This window comes from Passer domesticus, chromosome 3, assembly GCF_036417665.1.
Source record: "Passer domesticus isolate bPasDom1 chromosome 3, bPasDom1.hap1, whole genome shotgun sequence".
Lineage (NCBI taxonomy): Eukaryota > Metazoa > Chordata > Aves > Passeriformes > Passeridae > Passer > Passer domesticus.
The window spans coordinates 30003119-30021783 of NC_087476.1; positions in this window are offsets into that span (position 1 = coordinate 30003119).

Here is an 18665-nt window from a genome sequence, read left to right on the forward strand (position 1 = left end):
GGTGTTTTGCCTCCAGTGTCAAAAAAGGTGTTAAGATTCTCCCACCTTGTAAACATTTAATCAGGCAGTAGAACAGATAAGCAAGTGCTGAAAAGAAGACTGACTAGATTTATCTTCCTTTTAAATTCCAGAAGAATGCTGTAATTCAATCCTGTGAAACGGACCGTTCCCTGTTCATGCCTTTATGCTACTGTCTTTTTTCTCAAGCTAGCAGGATGGCTCCTATCCACTTAACCTTGTTTTGAGCACAGTAGTTTGGATTTCACTGTAGGAGGTTGTTGTGGTTTAGTCCCAGCCAGCAATAGCTGCTCACTCATTCCCCTTTGGTGGGATGGGGAGAAAACGGGAAGGGTGAAAGTGAGAAAATTCATGGGTTGAGATAAAGACAGTTTAATAGGTAAAACTAAAGCCATGAATGCAAACAAAACAAATCAGTGAATTCATTCACCAGTCCTGATGGGCAGGCAGGTGCTCAGACATCCAGGGAAAGCAGGGAACCCTCACATGTAATGTGACATGGGCAGACAACACCATCACTCCAAAGGTCCACCCTTCCTTCTTCTTCTCCCAGATTTACATGCTGAGCATGGCATCAGATAGCGTGGGGTAACCTTCACTTATGGGCAGTTGTGGGCAGCTCTTCTGGCTGCGTCCCCTCCCAACTCCCTGTGCACCCCCTCCTTGCTGGGGGGGCGGGTGGCGTGAGGAGCAGAAAAGACCTTGACTCTGTCCAAGCACTGCTCAGCAATGATTAAAATATCCCTGTTATTAACACTGTTTCCAGCACAAATCCAAAACAGCCCCACACCAGCTGAAGAAAATAACTCTATCCCAGCCAAACCCAGGAAGCATGTACTTCAGCAAGTCGTTTAGCTCCAACCTGAATGTGCCAAGAAATGGAGAAAACACCCTTTCCCTGAAAGTTGCTCCCAAATTATTCATTCAGACTGCCTACAAAACCAAGCAGAGAGTGAGGGTGACTCACTCTAGGTTCCAACTACCTGCTCCTTCTGCCTTCTCTTTCTCCTGAGTAGAAAACCTTTCAATATCTAATCTATTCCCTTATATAATTACACTACAATCCTCCTATTTTGAGTGTCTCTTGGATAAACTAAATTCATCAAGCTCTGTGTGAATATCACAAAAGGCTTTTCCAGGAGTCGCAAAATAATTTTCGTATGATCTCCATCATGTCAACATCCTTTAGGAAATGTGGACATTGCAAATAGAACTCAAATAATCTAAATTTAGTTGTCTAAAACACAGGTCTAATGTAACAGTTCTGGGTCTCAATGCAGCCAACAAAGTGAAACAGACAGTGCCAGGAGACAATTATTCCACCTCTTTCAGGCATCTAGGAAGGCTGGATGCCCTCTGAAAGTGTCTAATTGAATGCACAGGATGTCTGAACAGCTAGTTTCAACTACATTCCTTTCTGTTAAATTATGAGTGCTAGTTGAGATGTGTAGCAGCACAGAACTGTACAAATTCTCATATCAAGCAGAGAAGATATCCTCACCCACTCATTCTACTACTAATACACCCATCGACAGGAGTAGATTTTTCCACTTGGAATTTGTATTCAATTTGTCCTTTGCTACAAGCACAAAATCCATTTTTAGAGTCAAGTTTACAGCATACATTCACACATTCTGTAAATAAGCCTATGCACTCCCAGCTTCTGGAAGTGGGTGTCTGTTTTTGAATTCAGTTGTTACAAAAATTCATGCTGTGTAAAGAAGATCAGTTTCTCAGACAGCTCCATCAAGACTCCCTTACCACTGTGTCCTTCTTATTGTCACACATGTTTGCCAACTCTTCGTGCTGAAATGCAATACACACAAGGCTGCAGGGTGCTGCCAGTAACATTCACACTGATGTCCCTGCTTTGGAAAGATTACAAAATGAAACAGTTATTCTGTTCATCATTCATTGGAAATGGTGTAAAATCCCACACTGCTTCACTGGTTCTGAGAAGTTTAGAAAGAAGGAAAGAAACAACCTCACCAGTGAGTTTGAAGCTTGTTTCACACATTCAAGTCTTTGAAAGGGATCACTATTCCAAATCTATAAGAGAGGGTTTAAATGAGAAAAGGATGCAGTAGTCTCAGATCAGTTGGAATGATGACCACGGTAGGATGGCTTTTCTTAATCCAGAATTTCATACAGCAAGAGCACAGTTGTTATGGTCTTGCCCAGACAAAACATCTGCTGAGATAACTCCAGCTTCTTTCACATAATCCCAGCAGTTTAAGCAGAAAATACCAGAAGCTGCTGCTGTTAAAAATATGCTCTGTACAAATAAAGTGGCTTGCAGAACTGTGGCTCCTCTAAAATAATACAGAGGACTAATATTAATCTGACTGCAGCTCCTCACAGATAAGCCTGGAAAAGCTCCTACATTACTTCACCAAACTGAAGCTCATTTTGATATGGAAAAAATGTAGCAAAAGTGTGCAGAAATGCTACTTAAGTCAGCATTGTCAGATATCTGTGTTGAACATCTCCACGCTCAACGGTGACACTGTCAAAGCCCAAAAGAGCACTACTGAAGCACTTTACATGGTTTTTAAAGGCAGTCTCCTCCTCACTGAAAGGATTAAAATTATTTAGATGAATCATCTCTACCAGGGCAAGAAAAGGATTGATATGTATCTTATTTTTATTTACTAGACAGAGGACAGTTTCATGATATAACTTCTTGATGGCAGCTCTTTTTCACATTACAGAATCACCTTTAAGAAAACAGCTTGTCTTTCAAAATCAAATTTGCCACTGGGGGAGTGTTTTGCTGTTGATTAGAAAACTATTTCTGGAGAATAGAAGTGAAACTGAATGTAAGTGAAAAAATTCAATTCCTGTGTCTTTTTTAATGGGGCCAGAAATATGTTGTTTACATAAACCACCAAACTGAGAACATGAATGCCTAGGTGTCTGAGTTAAAAGGTTTAATCCACAGTTTAATATTGGGTACAGTTGTACTTTTGTACTCAGGAGCAGAGCTGACATTGCACTTCATGAAAATGTCTAATGTGACAGGCACACAGTGACTCTGGAAATATGCAACATGATTTCTGGCACCAGTACCACAAACCTCTGCCCCTGCAGCCACTCCTGTGCCAGAGATGGCTGAAAGGACGTGTGCAGTCCCCACCCATTCCCCTGCAAATTCTACATTTTTAATTGCATGGCAGATCAATCTGGTTTGGAATAAACTGGTGGATTTTGGTTTAAAGTGAATTTGGCTTAAAAAGAGCAATCTTTTTCTGTAGGAATTATAGAATTTCTTAGAGATTCTAAGTGGCTCTGCGTGTCCCAGGAAAAGTATAATGGACAAATGAATGAATCACTGCTTTTGTTGTGGTATGTAAGTAATATTACCAAATCTTTGAGTACCATAAGTGGAAACAACCCTACTAGCTACCATTTAATCTACCCTGTGATTCTGCATCCCTGTCTGTGCATGGCAGTAGTTGCTCTGCTTAGATGTTGGTGTTCATGACCATGTCAGAAGTAACAAATAATATGGGCAAAGGGCTATTTAAGAAATGCTCTTTTGTGCCAAAGCAGGGTGACTTTACCCAGTGTGTTGGGTTGACCCTGGACGGGAACCAGATGCTCACCAGGTGCTCTATCACTTCTCTCCTGAGGTGGTCAGAAGACAGAAAATATAACAAAAGATTAGTGGGTCATGATATGGGCAGGGAGAGATCACTCACCAGTTCCTGTCATGGGTAACATGGACTTGGGGAAATCAATTTAATTTATGGTAAGTAAATCAGAGTAGGGTAATGAGAAATAAAACAAAATCTTAAAAAACACCTTCCACTCCCTGCCCTCCCACTCTTCTTCCCAGGCTCAACTTTGATTTCTCTACCTCCTCTTTCCCAATGGGGCAGGGGGACAGAGAATGGTCAGTTTATCACTCCTGATGGGGAAGACTCCTCACATTTCTTCTCCTGCTCCAGCACGGGAGAAAATCCTCCATGAATTTTCCAGTGGGGGTGCTCCCTACAGGCTGCAGTCCTTCATGCATTGCTTCAGTGCGGGTCCCCACGGGGTCACAAGTCCTGACAGCAAACCTGCTCCAGCATGTGCTCCTCCCTCTGTGGGGTCACAGACCCTGCCAGGAGCCTGTTTCTGGAAAGGACTTCCCATGGATCACAGCCTCTTTTGTGCATCCCCCTGCTCCAGTGTGGGTCCCCTCCATGGGCTGCAGGTGGATCTCAGCTGCCTCACCATGGGCTGCAGGGAAGCCTCAGCTCTGGCATCAGCAACACCTCCTCCTCTTCCTCCTCTTCCTCCTCTTCCTCCTCTTCCTCCTCTTCCTCCTCCTCCTCCTCCTCCTCCTCCTCCTCCTCCTCCTCCTCCTCCTCCTCCTCCTCCCCTGACCTTAGGGCCTGCAGGGTCATTGCCCTCATATCTTCTCACTCCTGTCTCTGGCTGCAGCTCTGCAGAGGTTTTCTGCCCCTTATCAAACACCTCACTCAAGAGGTGCTACCACTGCCACTGATGGGCTTGGCCTTGGCCAGCAGTGGCTCCGTCTCAGAGCTGGCTGTTGTTGGCTCTGTTGGATGGGGGGAAAGTTTCTAGCATCTTCTCACAGCAGCCACCCCTGCAGCAGTCCCACTACCAAAACCTTACCATGCAAAGCAGACACACCCAGAGTGCCCACTGGGAACGTGCACTTGAATGAGCTGAAGGTGTTCCATGAAGCATGCTTAATAACTAAAGAAGAGAGATGGCCCTCCAGAGGGTGCTCAGTTCCCTTGTGTCTGGCTCTGTAGGTGTAACCTGGAGGACCTGAAAAGCAAAATTTCTCCCTGCTGAGCAGAGCTGGATGAAAGAACAACTACATAACCTGCAGCATGGCTTGACACCTGCTCCCTTAGAAAATTTGGGTTCTAATTTTGCTTCCATTAGAATCTGCTCAGACTTACAGAGGACATGTTTGTCACTAAGCCATTTATTAATGTTATTGACTTTGAATCTCTTAGTTGTTTGAAAGTACTGTCTTAGCTGATCCACAAATAACAGACACATACAGTGTGAGCATTAACTTTTATTTTGAACCTTTACATTACATACAGAGACCTTCAGATTACATAGGTGTGCATCTATGGGGATGCTGAATAATATTCCATCCCTCTTGTTCTATGCTCTAGCTGTGGAGCAAGGTAGTTGCATTTAATATTGATAACATGGTATTAAAAAGACTGGTTTTAGTGGCTTCAGCATGTGTTTCTTAAAAATTAAATTATGGGGTTTTTTTTAAAGAGACAACAAAGAAATAGCAGTGTGTCCTGGTTTTACCTAGCGTAGAGTTAATTTTCTTCAGAGTAGCTGGAATGGAGCTGTGTTTTGGATTTGTTCTGGAAATATTGGTAGTAACAGGGATATTTTAGTCATTGCTGAGCAGTGCTTGGACAGAGTCAAGGCCCTTTCTGCTCCTCATGTCATCCCACCAGTGAGGAGGCTGGGGGTACACAAGGACTCTGGAGGGGACACAGCCAGGACAAGTGATGCCAGGTAGCACAGAGCCATCCCATACCATATGGCATCATGCCCAGCATGCAAAGCTGGGGGAAGAAGGAGGAAGGGAAGGGACCTCTGGGATGATGGCATTTGTTTTTCCAAGTCACCGTTACGCATGATGGGACCCTGCTCTCCCGGGGATGGCTGAACACCTGCCTGCCCACGGGAACTGATGGATGAATTATTTGGTTTGCTTTGCTTACATATGAGGCTTTTTCTTTACCTGTTAAACTGTCTACCTCAACCCACAAGTTTTCTCACTTTTAGCCTTTCGATTCTCTTCCCCATCCCACTGGGGAAAAGTGAGTGAGTGAGTGAGTGGATGTGGGGCTTTGTTGCCAGCTGGAGTTAAACCACAACACAGTGGCAAAGAAAATATCCCTAGGGAAGCATGTGCATGAAGTTCCAGATGGAATTGAGAAAGGCAAAATGCAGCTGTCACAGTCTCACACAAAGGGACTTGATACAGTGATATATTTCTCATCTTGGTAGCTATTGCCAGACTTCACTTTATTCCTCTACACAATTTGTTTCTCCTAGAAAGCCCAGGCATGCAGCAGAGCAGCTATTGTGCCAACACAGAACAGAAAGACAGTGTTCATCCCAAGAGGTTGAAGATGAGATCTAAAATATATGCATCTATTTTTTTAGGCAGGATGTAAAGAGGCAAAACACAAATGTCTACTTCTCCTTGCAAACCCTTCCTTAGGGACCCAAAGCTGGCTGAGGCACACCTCTGACCTGTGTTACATGCTTTTACACACAGGCTGATAAGTATCAGCCATAGACACTTCAGCTCTCGCCAGAGCTCCACACCAAGGCCTTGTTTTTCATGCTATTCAACAGCTAATACATGCCCTTCCTGCCCCCAGGTTGTCTTTACTCAGGTAATTACTTTCATTATGAAAAACTAAGCATGGTATTTTTTTCATGTTAAATCTATGCATTCACTTGTCAGGTGGGTCAACAACAAAAGAAGGTTATGCATGTACAATAATTGGTTTTTGCAGGTGAACCATGCCCTTGATTTTCTTCTGAATGTAGATTTTACTTCAAATATTTTGCTCAGTTTTCTTTGTGCTTTTTTTCTGCTTCCTGCTGTAAGAGTTAAAAACTCAAATTTTCTTTGATTTAAGCTGTAAACAGACAGATGAGAATAAAGGAAAGTATTGGGAGACACCAAATGAGCCAGTTTTCTGTCACTCTTTTCAGGCTGATTACAAGTCTCACACTGTGCTATGCGCCCTTGGAGTATTTTTACAAAAGATTTAAAATCCGTTGAAAAGGTAAATGAAATTCATCCTGGAAGAAAAAAATAAAAAGAAAAGAAGATTTTTTTTGACAGTCTTTGTTCTACCCAGATAAGGTACTGCTTTGGTATCATTTACAGCCTCCATGCACAGTGAAGCATGCTGGCATTCTGAATGGCTTTAATACAGTATCACTGTACTTGGAGACATCCTAGCCTGCACCAGGCTTTGCCATGTTGGAGTCACACTCCCCTCCAAATGGTTGTTGCTGCTTAGTGATTAAAAAAATTTTAAAAAAGAAGAAAAAAAAAAAGCGCAAGCTGTTACCTGTTTTTTCAGCCTTCTCACAAAGCTTGCATATTTTTGTATGAAAAGTCTCATTAAAAAATAGGACTTTAACCATCTTTCATTTGCCAGAGTATAAGACTAAAAAATAACAGGAGTGCTACAAAATGTGTTAATACAATTTTAATCTCTGGTTTCTTTTAATCTGCCACACATCTGAGACAGAATTGCTTCTCCTGAAGAATAAAGCATTCAAGTACATATTTTGTGTTTTCCCTGCTGTGTTAATGAAACCAGGCAGGTTCTAAGGAAATTGAATTAGTCTCATCTTTAAATATTCATTAATTTAAACAGGAGGACTGGAAAATTGGTCACTAGCTATTCAGTAAATAGCACTCTCAAATTGGCTGTCTCTAGAATTGCTATGATTTTTTTTAAATAACATTGATTTCTTTGTGCAGTGAAATAACATATTGATACAAGCACATTCAGGACCATTAGTATGATTATTGTTCAGCTGTTTTCTGTAGGGCTCCTGCTTAAAAAAAAGAGATTGAAATGACCTTGTACATATTTTGAGAAGATATTGAATAATATTTCCCTATCAAGCAAGTAGCAAATCTCAGGGAGCCCACAGCCATAAACACTGTAAAGTTTAAAACACAAGTGATATAAGCATTTTGGGAAAACATACACTAAATCCTATTCTGATGAAAAAAAACTATTGAATGTATGATTGTTGACTATGCACCTTATGCTGTTATTTAGTTGCTTTTTAAAATGTGACTTTTATTGAGTATAGCTATATCACAGACCAGACAAATTTCTGTCCCAGAGTTCCTGGACAAGTTTATGAACATGCCCACAGAGTCTGCAGTGGCCAGGGTGTACCCAGGCTGCCACACATCTGCTGCTCAAGTGACAAGCATTTGCAGAGTTAGTCTGAGGACTCCTCCATGTGTTGGGCTTACTGAGGAAGCACTGATCATCTATCCAAAAAATGAGCTGTATTCTCTGGCCCCTCACCTTTCAAGCACCAAAGAGCTCAGCTGTGTATGTGTAAGGGACACCTGTGAGCAATTGGGGAAGACTGGAGAGGTGTCTGTCCAATTTTTTACTTAGCTGGCTCTTTGTTGGTCACTGGCTGCTTTCATACAATGATGAATGATACTGTCCAGTATGTTAAAGGGAAATTTCAGAAGACAAATGAGAAAGACAAAAGTAAGTTACAAAAATAATCCTATTTCCTAACCTTTACAGGAACACACTGCTAGTGAAAAGAAACAGGAACGTATACATTCCATTATTATGTTTTCTGTTCTGTATATTCTGTTCTATTATATTATGGTCAGCTGCATCTACCCACAACAGCTTCTTCAACTTCCTGCACAGAAATACAGGAACCTTTTTTAACAGCAAATTTGAACAAGTTGGGAACGGAGGAGTGCAGCTGAAGCTGAGATGAAGGGGATTTTGGATTGTTTAGGTTTTGTCTCTGCTTATCATCATTCAACTCTATTGTGGCTGGCAGTAACTTAAATTAATTTTCCCCATGGTCAGTATGTTTTGCCCATGATGGTAAATGGTGAGCAATTGTCCTGTCCTTATCTCAACCCATGAGCATTATTTTCCCTCCTGTCTTGTTGAGGATTGGGGAGTAAGAGAGTGGCTGGTTCAGTATCTAGCAGCTGGCCAAGGTCAACCCATCAGACAGGGGTGTGGAGAAAACACAGGGTCTTCACTCAGCTAGATATTTACTACAGGGGGTGAAAACATACCCTAACAACTCCACCTCTCTTTAACTAACTCTCCTAATCCCTTGCCTCACTTCCCCTACGTGTTTGTTTATGTTTATGGAGGCAGTGGTTCCACGAATATTCATTTCCTTCTTGTGCTGAGGGTTCTGTTGATGAAAACACGTAGCCTGGTAATGCTTTGAGATGCCACCATCTGCCTCAGCTAAAGAATACTGCTGCAAAGCAATGTGGAACCTGAAGGTAAAACAATGCTTCCCAGGTATCTGTGGAAACAGGCAAACCAAGGGGACAATTCATTTCCACAAGCAAAAGGCAATTATCCAGGTCTGTAACTCAGGTAAATGTAGCAGATTATGGCATTTTGTTCAGTGGGTGAAAACACTTAACAAAAACTCCTTCCTTGCTGCTAAGGGTTTTCCCTGTGATAGGCTGCCCACATGGCAATAGATAAAGGCTTTAGGAGTCAGTGAAGATTTAGAATGCTGCGTTTTTGCAATATCTAGCACAAGTGTAGACTAGGTGATTTCTTTCCTCTTTGGAACTGTCCAAGTATAGTTGAAGCATTTGCAGACTCCTACAATGCTTTTTCATTCAATTTGTCTTCTTTTCGTTAACAGTGTGAGACTGTTTAATATTTCTTTGCAAGTTATATTTTTAGCCATCTCAGCACTCTTGCTCCACATCATCCTCAAAGCCGAGTACAAAACCTTGGCTTGAGACCTCTAGGTTATCCTTTCAGCATTATTCAGTGTTATTAAGGTTCAGTTACTGTAGCTCTACAAATCTGTTCATACCACCTATCAGTAAATTACCTGTGCTCACAGTTTCCTTCATGCTTCTGTGAAGGTAGGTCTGCTTATTTTTGCTTGTCCTCATATCATAGTTCCATGGAATAATTCCATTTAGAAGGGACCTTGGGGCTGTTCAGCCTCTGCAAAGAGCCTGTCCATCTCTTGCTCACTCGTCCTGACAGTGTGCAGCTGCTCACCTCCTCTGCAGCTCCTTTGCCTGCCAAAGCTCCTGCTGCATGTCCTGCCACAAGGACACCGTCACTGTCCCCAGCCTGAGCCCCAGGGCAGCAACCAGGCACTGCCTGGTGCTGTGCCTGAGACTCAGCATCCTTGGTTCTGTGGCATCCTCCCACACAAGTCTACCTGGAATGTGGTCTCCAGTTGCTGGGGGCCAGGCTTCCTCCCAGACAGGAGACCACATCCCATGGTGCCTCACCGCTGTTTGGAAATTTTGTATATAAAACCTTTTTGGTTGTGGCTACATATACACACCATTCATATGTTTTGATTCTTCCAGTTGCCTAAAGAAGGCTTTTTCTACTTCTTCCTGCTGGCGTGGGCTGTAGCAGACACCCATCACAATGTCATCCATGATGATGTACCTTCTAACTCTGACCCATAAGCTTTTCGCCCAGCTCATCACCCTCCCCAAGGCAGAGACAGATGCACCCTTCTTGCTCGCTCCTTTAAGGCAACTCCCACTTGTTCTGATTTCCCAGAAAATGAATGAGGTCTTGCCCCACCATGCCATCATGCACACTGACCTTATTTGTGTGTGTACCATTAGGATGGCCCCATTTTTTCTCCTTTGTGCCTTATATTGGATGTAAGATCTCTCATCTGTGTCACTCCACATCCTTTCCTTGCCAATCACTTCCTCACTTTATTGTAAGTCATCATCACCTCTCTCCTCCATCACTTCCAGTGTAAAACTTCTCTTCCCCAAGTTGACCAGCACATTGGCAAAGACATTTTTTCCCTGTTTGGTCAGAGGAATCAAATCTCTTCTCAGAAATTCTTGATCATCAGAAAGGCTTCCAAGGTCTTGAAGACAAATCTTTGTTGTTGCCACCAGCTGTGCAATCCCTTGTGGATATATAGGATTCCTCCACTCTGCCTCAAGAGCCTCCCCTCACTGATGGTACCAAGAATACACTGCTTTGGCCCCCGTGCCCTTGGCTACCACCCTTGGATCCATGTAGTCATGCCTGATATGCTCCTTGTCTCCCCTGACCTCACTGCTGCCCCCTTGGAGGAGCAGCAGGAGGTGAAAGTCCCAACGCTGACAAGACTTGGGAGCATCTCCACAGCACCCCAGATCAAAAAGTCCCCAGCAAACCTCCTCTAATTACCTTGCAGCTTTATCTCCAGGGAGCTCCCAGGAGTCTCCCTAAAATCCCAGATTTCACAGATCTCAAAGCTGAAGGCAGCAGCTGCTGTTGGCTGCCTGTGTTACCTGTGCTGTCAGGTGTCTCCTGCTCTGGCTCCCTGGCAGTGCCATGCACAAGGATGAGGACAGGAGATTTGCACCTCTGAGGTCTTTGGGCAGTAAGAACACACTGGGTGGGAGGGTCTTTGTCCTCACAGTGAGGCTCAGGCTTGGCTCCACAGCTGGGCTGGCCCCATCTTTGCCCCAGACCAGAGGAAGAGCCAGGGCCCATATGAAAGGAGAAGAGTTGGGGGTTTTTTGTGAGCCTTCTTCTTCTTCATTTTTCATGACCTTTTTTGAATAAAAAGTTATGAATTTTCTTCCCAGTACCATTTTGTTTTGAATGGTTGGCAATCTGTGTTGGTACTTGCCTAAAGGAAAAGGATACCCTGATGGGGAGGGGAAGTGTTTCAACAACAAGCTCATGTGCCATCATGTCCAATATTCTTTTTATCTTGTACAAATGTAGGTGAGCAACTTCTGCCTTCCAGACCTGACTGAAATCAGAAAGGACAACCAGAAAACTAAGAAGACTGTAACCTCTTTCCATGATAGAATTGAAAGAATGGATGAAGAACAAATGCATAACATAGTTCAAAGTTTTGAAAAGAGATAAACAAACTGGGAAAGTGTGGAGGAGATAATTCTGGAATTACTGCATTTAAGTACAGGCTCTATTTGGGATGTGTTGGGACTCCACTGATCTCAGAAGGCCTGTTTGGTGAAATGAAACAGAGCCAGCCAAGTGCTTGGCTTAGCCTCTGTACTTCTCAAAACACTAGGAGGTATCTCAAGCAAACAAAAATTCAATCACTGGCTTTCCTACAGCCCGGGATAAAGTTTTTAAAAGATGATGATTCTGAAAACCTGAATGCAGAAAGCCCTGGGCTGGCTGTTATTCTGTGAGGTAGTTATGATAGAATTGTCTGATTTAGACATAAACAATTGAAGAGATAACCTTGTTTTTAGATTGAAAAAAATGATATCAGATGTGACTAATTGGAGACTAGAGGCAGGGAAGTGCTTAGAGGCACAGTAATTGCTCTTCTCTGATCAGAAGGATCACTGTAAAAAAAGAATCCCTTAGAGAGATAAATTAAAAATAAGATTCTTGTGGCATATTCATCATAAGACTGATTTTTTCTGGACATGCCTGGACAATATGCTGAATATCTTTAAACACAATCTTGTTACCAAGGATCTGAAGGATTTGTTCTCTTAACTACACATCTTGTTCTATATAATGGTCACATTTCAATTTGTCTGCTCAACAGCAGCACTTAAAAAGAAAAGATACAACTCCTCTATTCTTTTAGGAATAGTGGAAATGCTATCTGCTTGTGGAATACCTGCATGTATAGGAATTTCAGTGTTATGGATCTGAGTGAATGATTGCTAACAATGATTTTCAATTGAATAATTTTGTTTCAAGACCACATTGACCCTCTGTTTAATGGCTGAGGACACATAAAGACCCAATCACTCAGACACTGAGTCTCCTGTGGTATCAAGCCCAGACTGCTGAGGTGAAGGAGTGGGAGACCTTTGGGAAGCCCAGCACAGCTGGATGGGCTAACACCAGCCTGCCCTCTTCATCCTCTGAAACCTGTCACAAGTCAGGACTTCTGCCTGGGAATGTCTGAGTTGCTGCTGGAAGCTGGGGCTCTGGGTGAGCTATCTGATCAGGAAAAAGAGAAGATGCTGCTGTCCACTTTATCTTTCCCTCTGTCTGCACATGCCAGCATTTCTGAAATAGGACCATTTTTTTTCCCTTCTGCCACAAAAAGCAATACAAAGTGAATAAACTTAGAGTTTTGTGATGGAGCATTGTTCAAAATACCCTTGGGAAATTCATCATAAAGGAACTTCTTTAGTATTATACAGCCTCATTCAGGAAAAGCCTCTGGGAGGGACAGATCCTGGTGGACACACATGAGGCATTCAGAGTGGGAGGTGTTCTGTGCCCAGGAAGAAGAACTGGAATTCCCTTCTTTAATGTGTGCCTCAAGATTTGCTATTTTTTCAAATACAATGAGATTCCACCAGAGGGACATAAAAACTAGTAAAATGGGTGAAGTCAAAGTCAGGCTGAAAAATTCCCAGTCCTTCCTCTTGAAGTGGAAGAGTGATATCACTCAGTAAGGGAAGAGAGATTTGAAAATGCTTTGTCTCTACGAGCACTCTTGCTCTGTCAGGGCTCTTCTGACACCTTGAGAAAGGGATGCTGAATATGTACCCACACAAAGCACTCATTTCAACAGAGCATTCCTCTCTCACAATGGTTTTCAAATCTTCTATTGTGCAAGCAGCTGCTTTGAGTGGCTGAACCTGTCTGAACCTTGCTCAGGACCCACTCTTCTCCATTTGCCTTCACAGCTGCACAGATGCTTTTCAGAGACAAACCCTGATCCTGGAGAGTGGAACAGGCACTCCAGAGCGGGACCATCCCAGGCACAGGCTGGTTTTGCTCTGGGCACATTTGGAGAAGTGTGTTTCACATAGGCTGTGCCTTCTGATCCTCTTGCTGTTCCTCTAGCTGAAGTCTCCTGTAAGAGTGAATTCTTTCCCTTTTTAATGGATGCACACCAGCTCACCCCATGCTGAGAGAGCTGACAGAAGCAGCTGAGTTTCTTTCTTTTTTACTTTTAACTTCACCATGGTGCCTTAGTTAGAAACACAAACTTGTCCTCTTAACATACTAGTTACAGAGCAGTCTCAATGCTGAAGACATTTCTGTCCCTACTGCAAGCTTTTCTAGAAGGTATCTTGTTAACATCTGGCCAGTGCCAGATCTTTTCATTCATCCCTGCTGTTGCTTTTATTACACATTTCTGCTAACTAAGGACAGCAAAGCCAGTGCCACTCTCTGTCCTTTTGCTTTTGAGGCATTGCAGTCAGCCTAAGCAGGACATAAGATGTTATTTTTGTCTGCTGCTTAGCTCTCCATCTTCTCAGGCATTAATGTTCTCACTGCACTATTCCTGGGGAGGGAGGGAGGGAGGGAGGGAGGGAGGGAGGGAGGGAGGGAGGGAGGGAGGGAGGGAGGGAGGAAGGAAGGAAGGAAGGAAGGAAGGAAGGAAGGAAGGAAGGAAGGAAGGAAGGAAGGAAGGAAGGAAGGAAGGAAGGAAGGAAGGAAGGAAGGAAGGAAGGAAGGAAGGAAGGAAGGAAGGAAGGAAGGAAGGAAGGAAGGAAGGAAGGAAGGAAGGAAGGAAGGAAGGAAGGAAGGAAGGAAGGAAGGAAGGAAGGAAGGAAGGAAGGAAGGAAGGAAGGAAGGAAGGAAGGAAGGAAGGAAGGAAGGAAGGAAGGAAGGAAGGAAGGAAGGAAGGAAGGAAGGAAGGAAGGAAGGAAGGAAGGAAGGAAGGAAGGAAGGAAGGAAGGAAGGAAGGAAGGAAGGAAGGAAGGAAGGAAGGAAGGAAGGAAGGAAGGAAGGAAGGAAGGAAGGAAGGAAGGAAGGAAGGAAGGAAGTGGCGGAAGGAAGGAAGGAAGGAAGGAAGGAAGGAAGGAAGGAAGTGGCGGAAGGAAGTGGCGGAAGGAAGTGGCGGAAGGAAGTGGCGGAAGGAAGGAAGGAAGGAAGGAAGGAAGGAAGGAAGGAAGGAAGGAAGTGGCGGAAGGAAGGAAGTGGCGGAAGGAAGGAAGGAAGGAAGGAAGGAAGGAAGTGGCGGAAGGAAGGAAGGAAGGAAGGAAGGAAGGAAGGAAGGAAGGAAGGAAGGAAGGAAGGAAGGAAGGAAGGAAGGAAGGAAGGAAGGAAGGAAGGAAGGAAGGAAGGAAGGAAGGAAGGTAAAAACATTTGAAAGTAAAAGCAAGACCAGATGAACTTTGATATTGTGGTATCAGGAGATTTTCATACCTTTCATACTGGAAGACTTTCACACCAGATTGTGGTATCAGAAGAAGAATAATTTATCCTTTGCCTGATCTGAAGAAAGGAAAAAAACATGTTATCCCATTTCACAGATGAAGAACAGAAACATAAAAGCCTAAACTCTTCCTGTCCCAGTTTGAGCTTCCAACTGGGACAGCTGTGCTAGGAGCAGCAGTGTTCCCTTTGGCATTCATGGAGCAAAAAAGGCACCTCAGAGAACAGTTTCCTAAAGCAGCAATCATGCTACTTACACAAATATGCTCAACACTGACAACCCACTGTTTCCACAATCACACATAAGAATCCCAAAACCACAAATTGTCTCAAATCAGAAGACTTAAAAAAAATGCACTCAGGGGTTTTTCAATTTTCTGCAGCTTTTAGGCAGAGGTGGGTCACAGATTTTCTTAACCATAAGGCTCAAAAATAATTTTTTCAACTGTTAGATTCTGGAGTAATCTGACATTTACTGATGTTAAGGTTTGCAGGAAAAAAATGATGTGCCTCTCACAAGCTTCACACAAGACTGAAGACAGAGAGCTGGCAACTTCATATCTCCCCTCTCCAAACGATAGATTTGAAATGCCAGTTTTCCAGCAGGGCTTCCCTTGCCTGACTGGCAGTGTTTCTGTTGTTGTTTCACATAGCCAGCCTGACCAACGAAGTGGCACTGCCTGCCTGCCTGGCTGGTGTCAGATGCTCCCGCTGCCATGTGCTCCTGCCAAGGCTGCACACACAATCCACTCCTTTGAAAAGCCAGCTCGTTTCCATTTGCAGCCAGCTCTATTCATATTCCTCTCAGAGTTAGTGACAATAAATATTATAAAATCACACAGATCCAGATGGTGTGGGTTGGAGCTGCCAGCTGTTCTACCACTTGTGAATTGCCTCTCTTGTCCTGCAGCTTGGCTTCCAGAGAAAGCATCTCATCAGTTTCCTATGGTCTCATTGCATTTCTTTACAAGCCATCCCCATCCTGAGATATTTTCAACTTTCACTGTAGATATATATAAAGGAGAGAGAGGCAAAGCAAATTGGAGACAGAAAATCAAAGAATCCTTTACCTCAGAAATTGAGGATTATTTTTCAAATAATGACCTTAACCTCTCAACGGCTTCCCAGTTTTCAGCCATGAAAAGAGACCACTTCAAGGGTTCAGCTGATTTTCACTAATTCTCTCTCACAGAAGACTTACATCTGAAAGAGATGCAAAAGTTCTCTTATCTTGCCATAGCTATCCTTGCAAAATCAGGAGGAAAACAGTGCCAAATGAACACAGAAATAGAAATGCTGACATGACCTGCGTGAACAGCACTGTGTAAATCCTAAACATTGTCACAACTACCTTGTTTTTCTGCTCTGAGTTTTCCCATGAGTTTTGACTCTTTGAGCCTGGGCTGGTATCTACAGGCCTGATGCATTCTGCAGCTGAGTGGAACTACCATCCAAATGATTACCAGGGCTGGGAGAAAGGCTGTAACACAGCAATGGTGTACAGGAGAAAGGCTGTAACACAGCAATGGTGTACAGGAGAAAGGCTGTAACACAGCAAGGGTTAACAGGAGAAAGGCTGTAACACAGCAAGGGTTAACAGGAGAAAGGCTGTAACACAGCAATGGTTTACAGGACAAAGGCTGTAACACAGCAAGGGTTAACAGGAGAAAGGCTGTAACACAGCAATGGTTAACAGGAGAAAGGCTGTAACACAGCAATGGTTAACAGGAGAAAGGCTGTAACACAGCAAGGGTTAACAAGAGAAAGGCTGTAACACAGCAATGGTGTACAGGAGAAAGGCTGTAACACAGCAAGGGTTAACAAGAGAAAGGCTGTAACACAGCAATGGTTAACAGGAGAAAGGCTGTAACACAGCAAGGGTTAACAGGAGAAAGGCTGTAACACAGCAATGGTTAACAGGAGAAAGGCTGTAACACAGCAAGGGTTAACAGGAGAAAGGCTGTAACACAGCAAGGGTTAACAAGAGAAAGGCTGCAACACAGCAATGGTTAACAGGAGAAAAGCTGCAACACAGCAATGGTGTACAGGAGAAAGGCTGTAACACAGCAGTGGTGTACAGAACTAGCACTAACATAGATGTGAACATATGTGACTGCCACTGGTTTCATCCTCATATTGGGCTGTCTTCTGAGACTTTTTGTTGAAAAGGAACACAGACAAGAGTGAGTGGAAGGCAAGGGAAATGGGACAAGCCGAAAGTCAAGCAGCAAGGGCAAGGAAAACTCAAATTTTCCAGTAAGAATAGGGAAAAAGAAAGCCTGAGGCCAGAAGTGCAAGTAAATCCACTAGCCATGGGCCATGATGTAAGTCAGCAGGCTCTTGCTGTGGTGCCAGAAGGGAGCAGGCACCAGTAGTGATGCAGATGCTCACAGCCACTGCTCTGGCTGCTGCCATGGTCTGGGGCTGTGATGGTGGGACAAGGGTGTTTGAGGAGCAAAAAATGTTCTCAGGGGTTCTCCAGGCTGGTGTCTGAGGCATCAGAGTGTTTTACAAGCAGTCTATCTCATTACATTTGCAGCAAACACTATTTAATTGCTTTGCTTAATTTCCTCTTTCCCTTGTCTAGTCTCCAAAAAACAAAAAAGTTAACAAAAATGAAGAGGCAGGTCCATGGGCCAAGCCATCCTGTTAGGCTCAGTGAGGAGCATGGTTGGGCACAAGTCAAGCCCAGGAATCTGTGCCTGAGCTTAATCCCAGCTCAGTGGAGGTGCCCACTGGGGGGGTCTCATGGTTTTCTAGCATAGCTTTTAGCAGTGATTCCATGTTACAGCACTGCAACAGGTCAGGGCTGCATTGAACACAGACAGCTAAACCCCTCCTGCAATACTGCAGAGACTCTTGGTGCATTCAGGACCAAACAATGAAGAATCATAAGGATATTTGTTCTGCTAGGGTTTACAAACTTCCAGCCTTGCAGAAATCCTGCACAAGGTAGGCTCAGGACTTTCGAATAAAGCCTTTAAGTACAAGTTACAGGAAGGTAAAATTGTATTTGTAGAACCATAAATGTATCAAATATTGAATGCTGCATAAGCCTCTTGAAACACTCATCATTTCTACTTATCTCCATGTCAATGATATCCAGTCAGTTGTGGATGAGAAAGAGAGTATGAGAGAAGGGGAGTGCCCACCTCTAGTCTGTACACACCCCATCTCACAATGGCATGAAAGCTCCTCTTCTCATTCTCAGCCCATTACTTTAAAAATATCCTTGGGTCAGAAACTCTCCAATTCAATACACTCCTTTCTGTGTCTGCTCTCTCAGCATCCCTTTGTGTAGAAACATTTGAAATGTTTCCTTAATTCCCAGTTGCCTCCTGATGCTGGAATTTTACCATCAGAGACTGCCCACAAGTGGGATATCAGGGATGCTGGAAACATTTCACTTGATAGATAAGACAACCACCAAACCGGAATTATCTGGTCAAAAATTTCACATTTTATGTGATATTTTTAAAATTCCATATTTTTATTTTATACCAAAGGATTCAGTCAGCAAAATCCTAATTTTACCTTTGCTCTCAGTCTGCTTATACCAAAACACTGGGATTTGTACAATTTCCCAAATTATTTCTGAAAAAAGTGTATGATGCTCATTGGGAATTACTCAGGTGCCAATGGGAGAATCGTCTCTGCCACAGCTTTCATCCTACATCTAATTTCAACAAACATGTCCCAGAGGAGAAAGATTCTCTCCAGCAAAGATCCTTGAACTACAGTGTGACTTTTACTATATAAATT